General features: G+C 45.7%; 1 pseudogene; it reads left to right on the top strand.

The window, feature by feature from the left end:
- Positions 1 to 16,328, top strand: part of LOC109270611 (peptidyl-prolyl cis-trans isomerase A-like) — a 61,531-nt pseudogene extending 45,203 nt beyond the window's left edge.

The following is a 16,328-nucleotide window of genomic DNA, read 5'->3' as shown; positions in this document are numbered from 1 at the left end:
AATAAACCAGTTTTGGTCAACTACAGGTCAACCCTCGTGGTCTTGGCTGTAGGGCATCAACACCCATCTGATGTTCCAAATGTTTAAATGTTTATTGTCTTTCTGACCCAACACTGTATCCCTGGTGCCAGGATGCTAGTAGGCATGCGATAAATATATAAACAAGCTATCCATGAATAATGTTATTTTTAAGCATCCTCAGACAAATATGATGAAAGAGAAGCATTCGAGAGCTGTACATCAGATATGCAAAGCCAGCCAAACCAATTCTCTGGTAGGCAAACATTTATTTGCTTAATTTTTTATTTTTAGACACTAAAAGGGTTAATCAACCCTTCTTTTCTTAGTGAAGTTCCCCTAGAAAACTTCTGGCCTTGGAAAAATGGAGCAGGGTAAGGTCTATACTGAAGCCAGGAGAACCTGGCTGGATTAGTGGTGAGGGTGGGCAAGAGAGTGACCCAGAGACCTACCATGGTAGTGATGTCACAGTAACCATTACTAGTTTTTTACCATCTTACTAGGTGCCAGGCACTCTTTGAGAACATTGTCTAGGGAGATCCTATAAATAGTCCAAGAGTTAGGTACAACTATTGCCCTGTTCTACTGATGAGAAGAGTGAATCTCAAAAAGATGAAGTGATTTGCCTGAGGTCATGTAACTAACAGGTGACAAACGCTGGATTTGAACCCAAATCTGTTGGATGCTGAAGTTCATGATCTTCACTATGTTATAGTCACCAGTCTAAGAAACCTGCCTGTGTTGAGGCAAGGGATCAAGTAACAGGTTACTGCTCAGTGAGGAAAGTTCCAGGCACACACTAAGATGCTGGTTTCTTGGGCTCACACTCCTCTTGAGTCCTGTACAGCTAATGACTAAACATGAGTCCTCAGCACTCCTCACAGACCTTCCACGTTCAAAAGTCATTAGTTACAGAGGCCATTTATTCCTGTATTCATCCATTCAGTGTTTATTCATTGAGTGCCTAGGATATATCAGGCGCTGAAGCAGGTTACAAGACCATCTGCTGAATTATTTCCAACTGGAAAATATTCCCAGGAGGTCTGGCTGGCCACAGTTTGGCCTGGAGATCCAGAAGTAGACAAGATAACCATAACATTCCCTTCCAGCTTTGGGTATGCTGATCCTGGCTGCTTCTGAAACTGTTCAGAGGGATTAACAGGACAAAGCAGCGGCCCATGCATCCCAAATGCCTGGCTGGCCACAGTGTTCAGCCCTTGAACAAGCTGGGAAGTCTTGAAATAGCCCCAAGGTGCTCCCTGTGGGATCTCCAGGAAGCTTTGCTAGGGTCTATTGGCATTTTCTATAAAGATCTCTTAAATTCAGGCCTTCGTCCTACAGCTAAGACTCTGGGACAATGTCTGCCACATGGTGGGGAAGAGATGTGGAAGTCACAGCACAGGTTGGCAGAAGGATAGCGCTATCTGATGCCTGCTTTTCCACAGAGGCAGCAGCAGGGGCCATCCTGAGGGAATCGCAGTGCTGGAGGACTGGAAACCACAGCAAGTTCAAGAACTACCTCATGCAGGGCATGGCAGGGAAAGGCTTTGGTGGATCTAACCAATTTACTCCTATTGATTTTTAGATCAAAGAGGTTCAGCTCACAATTCAAAAGATCTTTATCGCTCCCTCCTGCTGTGTCTGCTGCCTCTCCCAGACACCTCACAAATCCCCCTTTGGCCTTGATTTGCCTCTGTTGGAAGCGAGGGGGAGGGGCAGGGATCCTAGGTGTAATTCTGGGCCACATCAGTCCATTTGACCCGGGCAGTGCTCAGAGGTCCTGGGCAATGGGACCATGTAGCTCAATGGTGAGAGGGCTGGGAGCATGGGTCCTGATGTTGGCATCACCACCCACTTGGTTTATAACCTTTCACAAGCCACTTTAACCCTCTCTGGGTTTCTTTTGCTCAACTCTCAAACAAGAATAAGAGCTACCCTAGCCTTATAGTTAAGGAGCAGGGCCTTCAGAATTAGATACAACCAGATTCAAACTCCAACTATATCCTCTGTGGTCTCAGACAAGTCAGTTCACCTCTCAGAGCCTCCATTTCTTCATGTGAAAAATGGGCTTCCAGCAGTTCTGGCCCCTTGGGTCATTGTGAGAATGAAGCGTATAAAAGTGCTCAGCATTTCCTTGACATATGGCAAGACCCATAAACACCCCCTATTACTAGCAAACCAGGCTTTGGTGAAAATAAAGCAGAGTTGTGTGTATAAAAGACTTTGAAGCGTATAGGGTACTAAAACACAAACAACGAGCAAACTCTAAATGTTTCTGGGAATCACGCCAGTGCACCTCAGAGTTGGGGTTCAGGAGGATGTCCTTCAAGAAGGGGTCAAAAGAAGGACACACGAGACAAAGAAGATGTAGGAGGCCCGAGGGAACCACTGCTGTGCAGGACAGGCGACTTTCTAGGACCCCAGGGCATTTCTATGTGATTGTGACATTAATGCGCTCCACCTCAGCCCACTGTTAACCCCAGAAATACCTGTTCTGCGCCAGCTCTCCTTACAGGTAAGAGCCATTCAGGTAACACTGCCTGCTGGCAGAGTCTTCTGGCAGAGGCTGCTTGGTGCTTCTCCCAACAAACCATTCTCTCCTTCCTTCTTTATAACAGGATGCCAGTTATATTTAGGCAGCAATATTTCCCAGACTCCCTTGAGTTTAGGTATGGCCAGGTGACCAAGTTCTAACCAATGAGATGTAAATGGAAGTGTCGTATGGGACTCATGGAAAAACTCTTTTAAAAGGAAGACATGACCCCCTTTTATTTCCCTTTATAACCTGGCCCTATAGCCTGGCCTGGATATCTAATGGCTAGTGCACTGGTAGTCATTTTAGACCTTGTGGTGACTTATGGATGGCTGTGCCCTGGAGGTGAAAAGCAGAGACATGAGAGCTGGCCTCATAAAACTGTGGAGCCTCCATGACGAGGCACAGGCCACCGACCTCTGGATTTTTTCTACATGATGGCACAAAATCAGACACTCAGATCAATGGAACAGAATAGAGAACCCAGAAATGGACCCACAAACATATGACCAACTAATCTTTGACAAAGCAGGAAAGAATATCCAATAGAAAAAGGACAGTCTCTTCAGCAAGTGGTGCTGGGAAAACTGAACAGCGACATGCAGAAGAATGAACCTGGACCACTTTCTTACACCATACACAAAAATAAACTCAAAATGGATGAAAGACCTCAATGTAAGACAGGAAGCCATCAAAATCCTAGAGGAGAAAGCAGGCTAAAACCTCTTTGATCTTGGCCGCAGCAACTTCTTACTCAACACGTCTCCAGAGGCAAGGGAAACAAAAGCAAAAATGAACTATTGGGACTTCATCAAAATAAAAATCTTCTGCACAGAGAAGGAAACAATCAGCAAAACTAAAAGGCAACCAACAGAATGGGAGAAGATATTTGCAAATGCCATATCAGATAAAGGGTTAGTACCCCAAATCTATAAAGAACTTATCAAACTCAACACCCAAAAAACAAATAATCCAGTGAAGAAACGGGCAAAAGACATGAATGGATTTTTCTACATGAGAAAAACTCTCTTCTATGTTTGAGTCTGCAATCTTTTTCAGCTTTTCAATGATGAGGACTCATTCTAGCTTGTACTGTTTAAGATTCTGTTCAAGGCCCTAGCATCTGGGTAGATTGTCCCCACCCTGAGGTCTAACATGAGATTTATTTCCAGTGGCTTTCAAATCAGCAGAAGGCAATTTGGGGACCTGTTCATCGCCCTTATAGGTAAACGCTGACTAAGGTTCCACTAAGGAGATGGTATGGGCTTCCATAGCACAGGATACCCCCAGGTAGAGGACTACTCTCTTCTGCCCCACCTGGTAGAACCAAGGAGGGTTTCATGGGGCAACACTTGTGCTAGGTTCCAAAGAAGGAATCAAATTTCAACCAGCAAAAAAGGAGAAGGGATGCCAGACAAAAGGAATGGTGTAAGCAAAGGCACAGGCAGACAATCAATCTTTGGAGAATGATGGCATAGCGTAGGTTACTGACAGCTTTGAATATTATATCAGATTATTCAGGTTTTATTGTATAGAATTGTCCCTCTAAGGACTTCCACAAGGGATCAGTGCCTTTGTTGTGTGTGTATGTGTAATCAAGTCAGAACTATTAAGAACAGTGATCATAGTTTCAAAAAACATATATATATATATAATATATATATATATATAATATATATAAACTAGATATACGTATACATATGCTTTTAAAAAAATTGGAATGAACTAAAATAACTAATACTGAAAGTTCTGGGTTTCTTCATGAATTATTTAATTCAATCCCCGTGACAACCCTCCTGGGCAGGTACTGTTATGATCCCTTACTCTGCAGTTGAGAACTTCTGTCACTTGTCCAAGTTCTCACATCTAGCATGTGGCAAGGCCAACATCTAAACCTTGCCGGGTCAGTTTAATTTCAAAGCATACTTCTTAACTATCAACCACCCATTCCTTCTAAAGTGATTCACACCACAAAGTCAATTTCTAGGTAGAGTGATCATCGGTGACTTTTTCTATTTTGTACTTTTTCCCATTTTCCTATTTTTCTACAGGCAAAGTGTACTGTTTCTATATTTACATTGTGAAACATAACAGGTTTAGAGGGACATGCATAAAACATAAATTTGCAGCTTCGTAAACTGGAAGACAAACACCCACATAACCACCACCCATATCAGACCCCAGAAGCACCACCTGTGTCTCTTCTGATCCTAGCTCCTTCCATCCCCCTAAAGATAACCATTCTCCCCACTGTCTTGTTCACATCCTTCTGTTTCCTTAAAATCACCACCTAATCATTAATTCTGCTCTTTGAGTTTTATATAAAAGAAATAATATAGTCTGTATTCTTTTATATCTGACTCCTTTTACACATTATGGTTTCTTGTAATACTTTACTTAATAGCATATCTTATCAAGACCACGTTATTTTCGTAATCTGAAAAAAAAAGCATTAGCATTATTAAAATACTTTGTGGTATCATACAAGTGCCTCCAGAGCCTGACTCAGTTGATACCTTCCCAGTATTCCCTTGTCGGGAATCACTTCTGGGTTAAGCTTCTGGGTGGCTCAGACCGTTAAGCTTCTGACTTTGGGTCAGGTCATGATCTCCTGGTCTGTGAGTTCAAGCCCTGCATCAGGGCCTAGTGCCTGCTTTGTATTATGTGTCTCCCTCTCTCTCTGCCCCCTCCTGCTCGCTCTCTCTCTCTCTCAAAAATAAACATCTAAAATTTTTTTAAAAATAAGAAGAAGAAGAAGTAGGATTTCTTCCCTTTACAAGCCTAGGGCGCCATAGCTCCTGGTTCCCCTGTTCTCTCTACCTGTGCCAGGCTCCCGGCTGCTCTTCCACCAGGCCAGCTCAGCCAGCTGCCTCTAAATGGATTACCCAATTCACTGCTGTGATTTCCAAATCACTGTCTAGGTCACCGATCATGTGTCTCTCTGCCCAGTAGGCACTGGGACCTTTAGGGCAGAGAGAAGTGGCCATGCTCCCTGGAGACCTAGGCTTCTTTCTCTCTTTGAGGACAACCTAAGATTCCTTTAACTTGGGACATCTGTGGGATGCCCCCTACTCTTCCTTCTCCTCCTCCTGTGCTTTCTTTTCCTCTTACTTAAAAAAAAATTTTTTTAATTTTTTTTAATGTTTATTTATTATTGAGAGACAGAGAGAGACAGAGCATGAGCAGGGGAGGGGCAGAGAGGAGGAGACACAGAATCGGAAGCAGGCTCCAGGCTCCGAGCTGTCAGCACAGAGCCCGACACGGGGTTCGAACTCACAAACTGCAAGATCATGACCTGAGCCAAAGTCGGACGCTTAACCAACTGAGCCACCCAGGCACCCCCCCCCAAAAAAAAATTTTAATGGAGATTTTTCAAACATATACAAAAGTACAGAGAAAAGAACAAACCCCCATGTCACCAATAACCAATACATGCCCCATCTTTTTTCTTCTAACCTCCACCTGCTTTCTCCCCCATTCCTACTGGATCATTTTGAAGCAAAACCAAGAGCTGTCATCTGTGAAAACTTCAGTACATATCTTAAAAAGGTAAGACCTCTTCTTAAAAACAGAGCCAAAATACAATTATCATAATTCCTTAGTTCCATCAGGTATTTCCTAACCGTCTTCTTGATCATTTTATAAATGTTTCTTTACAGTTATTCTGTTGAAATCAGGATCTAAACAGGTTCTATACAGTGCCTTTTTTAAAAAATTTTTAAGATATTTATTTATTTTTGAGAGACAGAGACAGAGTACAAGTGAGGGAGGGGCAGAGAGAGAGAGAGAGAGGGACACACAGAATCTGAAGCAAACTCCAGGCTCTGAGCTGTCTGCACAGAGCCCAACCCGGGGCTCGAACTCACAAGCCATGAGATCATCACCTGAGTCAAAGTTGGACACTTAACCGACTGAGCCACCCAAGTGCCCCTAATTCACTGCCTTTTGATGAACTATCCCCCCTTCTAGTGGGGAATGGTTTGGAGACCTTGAACTGGGCCCTGAGCTTTTCACTGCTATTGAGTGGGTGGTCACTGGTCAAGGCTTTCAGGGTACACAGATATAAGAAATACAAATGTGTGTGTGTGTGTTTCCAAAAAGAAAGTGTATCATACATTCAAAATGATATTTAGAATTCAAAGTTTAAATTACAGAAGTTTTCCTGAAGCCCTTAATTTTATGTTTGCATCTCTTCCTCTCATGTTGAAAATCCTAGTTTCTAGTAACATCATTACTTATTTGGTTTATTTTACTATGTGTGTGTGAAATAGTTTTGAATAATGATATCAATATTATTTCTAATTATAATTTTGCTGAAAACACTTTAAGATCTATTTTTCAGTTCTTTTGCTCTTAGGATATATTCTACTAAGTGCGTACAGTTAAAATAATGTTATATGAAATAAAGTTGTATGAAATAATTTTTCTTTGTGTACCTCCAACCAGAAACACAATTAGGTTCACATGTTTTGTGTTTCTTTCCTTGTTCAAAGACTGTTATTTCCATTTTCGAGTTAACTTTGTTTTGTAATCACAGAAAACATTTACACTGTTCCAATGTCAAATCTACAGCCTATGTACATCCTGCCAAGTTCAATTTTGGTCCTTGTCCCCTCCACCTGTTCCCTCTCTTCCTTCAGCTACCTAATTTTATGATTATTATTTTATCTGCTAATATTAAAGAATGAATTTATAAGTGACAAAGCCTCCCTTTTTAAACAATAATCATGGATTGTTTCTTACTGACTAAGACTGCTATTCTTTTAAGATCTGTTTGAAAAATTTCTAAGTGTTTGGAATCACAGAGAGGGAAATTGCTCATTTTTATAAATAACCAAGAAAAAAAGGAAGAAGCTTCTCCCAAGCACCCAGAAAATCCAGCTAAGAAAGGGTCTCACTGGCTACTTTTTAGGCACTGATCTAGCCAATGGAGTACACGGGCCAGCCCCACCTGAGATATTCTGATTCTCTAAGTCTAAGGGCACATCCGTGTGTTTTCACAAGCTCCCCAGGTGAGGCTAAGAAGCAGACCTGGTGATAACCACTATGTAAACCATGATGGAGAGTCAGGCTCCTTTCTGAGAATCTCAGAGCAATGTGTTGTGGGAATAAATCTTGCATCCAAGACTCAGAACTGACTGCAAGAAACATTACCTTATCTATCTTTAGTGCCACTTAATCTCTATTCTCACCTCTCATCCCACCAGAAAACAGACACTAAGTCTGGGCCAAACTGAGGACCCCCGAAACCCATTACACCTAGGTTCCCAGGACCATTGAGGAGTGGGGGAAGAGGGGGATGTGATCCTTGCAATCCCTGTCCATTGGGGCCTCCTGATTCAGCCACCACCCGTCCACCCTGACCGTTGATCAACACAGGAGGCTGCTCGGTCATGGCCCATCCTGGCCATGGGATCACTCATGTTCAGCAGCTCTCTGGCTGGATCTGATGCTGTGCCCTAGACACTGAAATCATCCCACTGCTCTTCACCCTTGGAGGCCCTGCCTGCCCAGATCTACCTACCATGCAGCCCTTTCTTTTCTGGAGCCCCACCTGGGAAATGGGGCACAAGCCTCTGTGAGTCTTGGATTCGGCAAACTGACAAGGTTTTTTGCCACACCCGCTGCCCTGACCTGGACTTGGCCCAGGGTACAGAGTTCAGGGTCTTCTTCTCAACGAGCCAGGACCTCTCTTCTCCCCTGATACTTGAAGGAATCTTTCTTTATTTAGACTGGGGCTGAAGAAAACCTTGTTCTTGGTTATGCAACATTCTCTCATCCTTTTATCTATACTTAGAGTTCATTTCATTCCCCCAAGGCTAAGGCTTTTGAATGCAAAATCCCTGAAGCATCTCCCTTTTCTTTTGTTAGCTCCCTTCTCAGGGCTACCACATTGCACAATTCAGGGAGCATCATGCACACAGTCTGGATGGATTTACACAGTGCACAACCTGAACAGCTGTATGCATATGTACAGCTGTGTGTGTTGCAAAAACACTGACCACAGTACAGTCTGAACGGGAAGAAAAAATGCTATGGGGGAAAAATATTAGCTAATGTTTCAAAAACATTGTCCTACCACTTGAGAAAGTTCCAGGAGGAGGAGGAGGTGTCCATGAGCCTGGATTGTTACTTGCAAGTCTGACTGGAACAGAATAGCAAAGGTGAGAGTGACCTTCCTCTCTCTGCTTTACTATGTCCTTCCCCAGTCTTATCACCTCAGTGTACCAAGAAAAATCTCAGTCTTCCTCCTCTGAGCTCCAACAACCTAGGATCCAAGAGGATAAGCTGAAGATACTACAAATATGGCCAGTGAAGCCCCTGAAGATCCTTTCCCAGACAGAAGGAAGCACTGAGTGTCAGCATTGAGGGGCACCTGGGCAGAGTCAGTTCTTATTGGTGAGCTTCCACACATCAGCACAAAAAAAGAGCCTTCTGAAAGCTACCTGGTCTCTGGTCTGTTCCCAGTCCCCAAGTTCTAAGATTCAGCCAGTTACCATGGCAGCTGCTGCCCAATTGAAATGTTCACATTTATAGAAACTGGCTGAAGCATTTGAATCTGACAGGACTGGGACACCAAGCAGAGAATGTCACTTCCCCAGACACATAAGGATGCTTTCTCCAAAAAAACCGTGGAAGTGCCTGGCCCGAGACAGACCCCGGGACTCCAGGCCCCTGGCATAATTCACCACATGACTGTGAGCAGGTGTCCCACACTGAAGACATCCCCCCGACCCTGACACCTACAGTGTGCCTATTTCATCATTATTAATTCATTCACTCAACAATACCGAGCGCCTTCTCTGTGTCAGGCAAGGCACTGAGGATAAACGGTGAGTGTTGTGGAGTCCCTGTGTTCACCTGGGCCATTTAGTCGGGAGGCCAGTGAGAAAACAGGGAATTACAACACAGTGTGACAAAAACAACATGGGGGCTGTGAAGGCACCAGACTGGGGTGAGGGGTCATGGGCACTTCTCAGGTGAAAGCCGAGCTGAGCCTTTGAAGGATGGGCAAGAGTTAGTGGGATGCAGTAGGGGAGTGGATGGAAAGGCACTCCCTGCAGAGAGAACAGCATATGAAAAGGCCTGTGGGGCAGAGCATTCCAAGCAATTCCAGGCTGTTGCAGCAGAAAATGAGAGTAAATGAGAGAGGAAATGCAACCTAAGAAGACAGTGAGCTCAGGACAAGGAAGGGTTTCCAGTGCCTGGCTCCCCTTCAAAATCTACCAGCCCAGGGCTTCTGGGTGGCTCAGTTGGTTAAGCATCCAACTCTTGGGTCTCCACTCAGATCATGATCTCATGGGTTTGCAAGTTCGAGCTGACAGCACAGAGCCTGCTTGCGATTCTCTCTCTCTCTCTGCCCCCCCCCCCCACCCCGCTCGCTCTCTCTCTCTCTCTCTCAAAATAGGTAAATAAACTTTTAAAAAAATCAAATAGCCCCAGGAAAGATGGAGAGATTCATTGAGATGAGGCCCTGTGTTTGGGGCAGGAAGGGCAATGTCCCTGAGAAGGGAGCTTAGAGGTGTGGCCACACCTCCCCAGTGCCCATCAGCCTCAACCCCCATTCAACAGAGATCTAGAGGAGCTGTCAAATAGGACATCCCTCCCACCTCCCACCTCTTGTCCCCTCAGTGCCACGGCTGCTGGCAGAAAACACCATTTCAACCACCTCCCAGCCATTCCATTCAGCTCTTCTAGCAGGTGAATAACAATTTATTGTGCACCAGCCTGGGCTTGGCCCCATGCTCAGTGCTTCACGTGAAAAATCCATCCAAGCCAAAAATTATGTTCAAGCACCTTCTATGTGATAGGCAATATAATTTAGAACTTGGGGGCATAGCCAAGAACAAAAATAACAAACTCTCTGCCCTCAAGGAACCTCTATTCTCAGGGAAGGGGGAAATAGACATGTTATACATCAGGAGGTCATGGTGGTTTAAGAATAGAACCCAGGGAAGTGACAGAGAATGATGGTCAGAAAGGGGGTCATCTGAGTTAAGATCAGAGGGAAGTGAGGAAGTGAACCATGCGGCAATCCGGAGAAAGAATGTATCTTACTGAAAGGACAGTAAGTGCAGAGTGCAAATGTTCCCTCTGTGGGGTTGCGGGGCAGGACCAAGGGCAAAAGCAGGAGGGAACCCTGCCAGAGCAGTGGCAGGAACTCAGATCATTTTCCCAATAGCACAACAGAGTTGGATATTATTGTTGTTCCAACATTACAGATAAACTGAGGTTAAGCGATACACCCCAGGGTCTCAAAACCTTTTTTAGACAGAGCTGGGATTCAAACCCAGCTGCTCAAGCTGTAGAATACGTGCCCTTAACTGCTCCCCTAGAATGTCTTGGCAATGGGGCCCCTCAGTGGCTCAGTCTGTTAAGTGCTGGACTCTCAATTTCAGCTCAGGTCATGACCTCACAGTGTAAATTCGAGCCTTACATTGGGCTCTGTCCCTGCTGACAGGGCAGAGCCTGCTTGGGATTCTGTCTTCCTCTCTCTGCCCCTCCCCCACTCGCATGCTCTCTCTCAAAAATAAATAAACTTTGAAAAAAAAAAAGAGTGTCTTGTCAAGAAACTGCGGATAACTTATAACAGATCAATAAGATTCCAACCTCCCCAAAGGTTACCCCAAGCTTCAGTGATTCCACACCTAAAAATGTAAGGGGATTATCAAGGACTCAAACAAAGACTTAGCTACTTTGTTTATAACAGTACAATGACTGGCAATGATGCCTTTTCCCTGATAATAGGGAATTGGTAAGTATATATGTTTCATGCACACGAAGAGTATATTAAGTATATTACACGTAGCCATTTCAAAAGACACCTCCCCAAAGGTTACCCCAAGATTCCAACCTCCCCAAAGGTTACCCCAAGCTTCAGTGATTCCACACCTAAAAATGTAAGGGGATTATCAAGGACTCAAACAAAGACTTAGCTACTTTGTTTATAACAGTACAATGACTGGCAATGATGCCTTTTCCCTGATAATAGGGAATTGGTAAGTATATATGTTTCATGCACACGAAGAGTATATTAAGTATATTACACGTAGCCATTTCAAAAGACACCATAGGAAAGGAGGGGTTGTGGGTGGAGGGGTGGGGGCATTAAGGAATCTACTCCTGAAATCATTGTTGCACTAAATGCTAACTAATTTGAATGTAAATGAAAAAAAAAACTAAAAAATAATTTTAAAAAAGGAAAAGTATACAACAGCATGGAAAGACGGTCAAAATATGTCACTGACACTAAGCCATACACACAGTAGGATCCCATTTTTGTAATAAATAAATAATATATAAATATAGGCACAGGCAAAAGACTGGAAGGAATTAAACCAAACTGTGGATAAATCGCTCACCCAGGATGTGGGATTGTTGGGTGGGTTTCCTGCTTTTTGTTTAGCAGCATTTACTACAATGAATATAAATGATTTTTGTGCTTCCTGGGTTGGCCAGTCCCTGGGTGGGGTGGACCTGGGCTCCTCTCACCCCACCCCACTCCCTGACAGGGGCGGAAAGCAGGTTCTGCCGCCTCCCTGCTAGAATCCCATTCAGGTTGGCGATCCTTATAATGAAGCAGCTCCCTGGCCTGAGACAGAAAATTCAGCCTCACCTCACTTCTCTACAAAGACTTCACGATTCGGGGCTGCCGGGAGGGCTTCAAGTCTACACTGTGGCAGCACATCAGCTGGGGTGCCAGAGCATCAGGGTAATTAGCCCTCGTCTTGTCAAAGGGCTTGGTGCTATTTTTAAAATCTTTCCAACACGTCGATTTCACTAAGGATTCCAGGAGTCCCGCTCAGTCCACTCAGTGCTTTAGGAAGGCAAATGAACTGATTGAAAATTTAGTGGAGATCACCTAGAACTTTTAGGGAGATGCATCCCTGCAGCCCCACCCCAGGCACACATTTGCCAGTCTTCCTACTGGAGGTGGAAGGGAGTTAAGCCAACTGGAACTTTGTCCCCTGCCGCCCCTTTTTCTCACCTGCCTGAAAGACACCTGGAGCCATTCACTTGCTAGACCTCTGTTGCAAGACCACTTTAGCATAGAGGCTTCAGAACCAGTCTACAGGCCCTGCTACACACCTGCATGTGACCTTGGGCAGGCTACTTAACTTCTCTGTACCTCAGTTTCCTCATCTATAGGAACAATGAGGGGACAAAGCACCAAACTTCTAGGGCTGTTGTCGTGACCAAAGGTCAGCAAGCCATGGTCCCCCAGACTAAATCCAGCCCACCTCCTCTATCTGTAAATACAGTTTTATTGGAACACAGCCATGCATATTCATTGATGTATTGTCCAGCGCTGCTTTCCTGCTACAATGGCAGAACTGGGTAGTTATGACAGAGCCTGTACGGGTCACAAAGCCTAAACTATTTATTAAATGTTTATTATCTGGCCCTTTGCAGGACAAGTTTGCCAACTCTGTCTTACATCAGACTCTCCCAGAAGCAGAACGTGAGACAAAGATCTGGGGGCAAGTGATTTATCAAGGAAATGCTGCCAGGAGGAACCAGTAAGGGGGTGGAGGTGACATCAGGTAAAGTCTCAGCCTCTGCCTGACCCGCTATGAGCACTTCCGGTCCCCCTGCAGGTAAAGTGGTTCAGGTGGTCCCTGAAGAAGGGAGCAGGTGACAGAAGCTGCCACATGCCCATGCCATCGTGCCGAGCACTTGAGGTACATTATAATACCGCTCGCGGCAGAATTAGGAGGTGGAAAATGTATGATGCCCACTTTACAGCTGGGAGGTAAATGAGATGATACAGATGAAGTCTCAGCCCAGCACTGGCCTCACACAAGGCACCCGCCAAGAGGAACCACACATACCACGCTTCTGGCTGTGTGCTGAGTGCTGGGGCCACACAGACCCGTGAGGCTCAGTCTTTGTCCTCCAGGAGCAACTGGACTGGTTGTTGGGGGATCCAGTGTGTAACATCCACCAGAGCCCTCCTTGGCATTCCCTTAGGGAAGTCAGAAGAGGAGGACGTGCACTGGGAAGGAATCTTGAGGGAGGGAGGGAATTGCCAGGTTGGGGAAAGAGCTTTCCAACACAGGACACAGCATGTGCAAAAGCTTGGTGCTGGGGAACGAGTCACACTCCGGAGACTGCAAGGAGTTTGGGGTGGGTGGATGAAGGCGCAGAGCGAGGGGTGGTGGGAAAGGAGGCCACGGGCGTAGAGGAGTCACATTGAGTGCAGACCTAAGGTGATGGAGTCAAGGATTTCAGATAGGGAGTTTAGCTGGTGTATGTTTTCCAGGGCTGGACCAAGCCGCATGGCTTCAACAACAGGGATTTATTTCCACAGGATCCAGAGGCTGGAAGTCCAAGATCAAGGTGTCAGCAGGTTTGGCTTCACCCTGACACCTCTCTTCGGGTTGCAGGTGGTCACCCTCTCATTCTGTGTGTGCACCACCAGCGTCTCTCCATGTGCCCATATTTCCTTTTCTCGGGACACCAGACTGGACTAGGGCTCACTCTAACAGCCTCATTTTAACTTAATGACCTCTTTAAAGGGCCTATCCCCAAACACAGTCCTGCTTAAGGCACTGGCAGGTTACGGCTTCAACATATGAATTTGGTGCAGGGCACAATCCAGCCCATAACAGCTGGCATTTCAGAAAGCTCACCCTGGTTCCAGTAGGGAGGGCAACTTGGAGAACGGATGCCAGGGGAGGCAGGCTGTGCAGAGCCCCACTGCAGCTGGCCAGCCAATGAGAGCCTGCAGTCGGGGGGCTGAGGCCGCAGTCTATGGGATGGCCGAGGAGCAGTGGCCACGCAGAACAGGGCCCACTCCCCGGCTGTAACTGACCTTCAGATCCAGGCAGCAAGGAGAAAAGAAGGACAAAGGCACACCAAAGGCCCACAGAGCAAGTGTCAAGGCCAACAAGGGCAGAGAGCCAGCTATCACCTGTCCTCTGGCCAAGCCATGGAGGGTTGAATTGCTGGGAAGAGCCTTGGGGGTGACAGGTGATACCCTCAGTGTCCTGACTTGGTCACAGGTTCCATGTCCTCCCGGCTCCTCTAGCCATCAAAGGAGGCAGGTTTAGAGCTCACATCAGAAGAGGCAGCACCTTCTCTCAGCTGTCCTCTGAGGTTCCAGGAGCCACTAAGGTGAGCTCATTCTGCTCATTCCCAGGTAGTTCGTTCCCAAAGAATCTATTTGTTCATTTCCTTTGGGCCAGGACTCTGCAGTTTCCACCCTTGGTGATTACAAGTCTCTCTCTCCCTCTCTGTCTCTCTCATGAACGTACGCACACACATACACACATACACGGTCCACGGTTCCTAAAATTCCACCACTCAAGATTCATTCCTTTAATCCAATCTCCTGGGAGAAAGAAGGTGCAATACATTAAGTCACCAACACCTTAGTGTGAGTTATTAATCAGATTCTTCCCTCTGCATTAGCCAGGCGTTAAGAAAGTACCAAGCACAGGAAAGGAAATGTTACTGAAGGAAGATGAAAGAGCAAAGGAAAAACAAATGTCAGCAGGGAGAATCAACTTGCTTTCTGCTTTTCTTACTTTTGGACCTTTCCTGGTCAGCCTGATGCTCTAAGTCAGGGGGTGGCAAACTTTTTCTGGAAAGGGCCAGAGAGCAAACATTTTCAGCTTTGCAGGCCATAGAGTCTCTGTTGGAATCACTCGATTCTGCCGTTGTAGCATGAAAACAGCCATAGACAGCGAGGCTGTGTCTCTGTAAAACTACTGTGGACAATGAAATGTGCATTTTATTTAATTGTCATTAAAATATTATTTTTCTCCTCACTGTTCCCAACCATTTACAAATGGAGAGGCCATCCTTAGTTTGCAGGCCATGCAGACACAGGAGGTGGCTGGATGCGCCTGAGAGCCACACTTCACTGACCCCTGCCCCTCATGAAGGACGGAACTTGCACCTTTCGCATCAAACCAAGGACAAGCCCTTGGTCACTCTCTGCTGTTCACCATCCTTACTTCCCCTCTAGCCCTAGAGAAAAAAAGCAGCTCTTTGCTCTGCGTGCTTTGCTCATGATCCCTGGGGATTTGCTCTCAAGTGTGGAGGAGATGACAGGGTGACAAATGGGCTGGCACGCAGGCAAGCCACTGGCAGCAGGCTGCTGTAGAACAGTGGCCTCGGGGTTCATGCTGGTTGACTGAGAAGTGAGCCAGGATGGGTTCCATCTGCCTACCCCTCCTCGGCCCACACCCCATGCATCGGGTCCCAAGGGTCCCATCTGCCACACTTCTGGGCCACCTTTTAAGCACTCTTCCCAAATTACCAAAGCTATTTATTATTATTACCAACTAATTTAGACATATACTCATTAACGAAAACAACACTCACTTCCTATTGAGTACTTAGTCTATGCAGGTACCATATAAACTTTCTACAGCTAGGTTTACTCAGGGGCCCTGCTTTGTATTAACTGCTCTACATGTATGTAATAGTGCCCTCAGGAACCCATGCCTTCAGTACTAGTATTATCCTAATCTGATGGATGAGAAAACAGAGACTAGAAAAGTTAACAACACATCCAAGGTCACACAGCTGGGCAGGTCTGTGTGACTCCAAGCCAGGTTCATTGTCACTGGCTCCCCTGGCTCTCCCTATCTTGCAGCCCCCCTGCAAGACTGTATTATGATCCCAATTCCTCAGGTGCAGAAATAGAAACTCTAAGAAGCCACAGTCTAGGTCCAAGTTCAAACAGCTGATAAGTGGTGGTGCTTACAGCGCTGTGTTAGAACCACCACCATGTGGAGATACCGGAAGCCACCCTGTCCTCATGTGA

The sequence above is a fragment of the Panthera pardus genome, unplaced genomic scaffold, assembly GCF_024362965.1.
Source record: "Panthera pardus isolate Hobbes unplaced genomic scaffold, ASM2436296v1 HiC_scaffold_19, whole genome shotgun sequence".
Lineage (NCBI taxonomy): Eukaryota > Metazoa > Chordata > Mammalia > Carnivora > Felidae > Panthera > Panthera pardus.
Note: the sequence above shows the minus strand (reverse complement) of the source record. Positions and strands in the feature narration are given on the sequence as shown.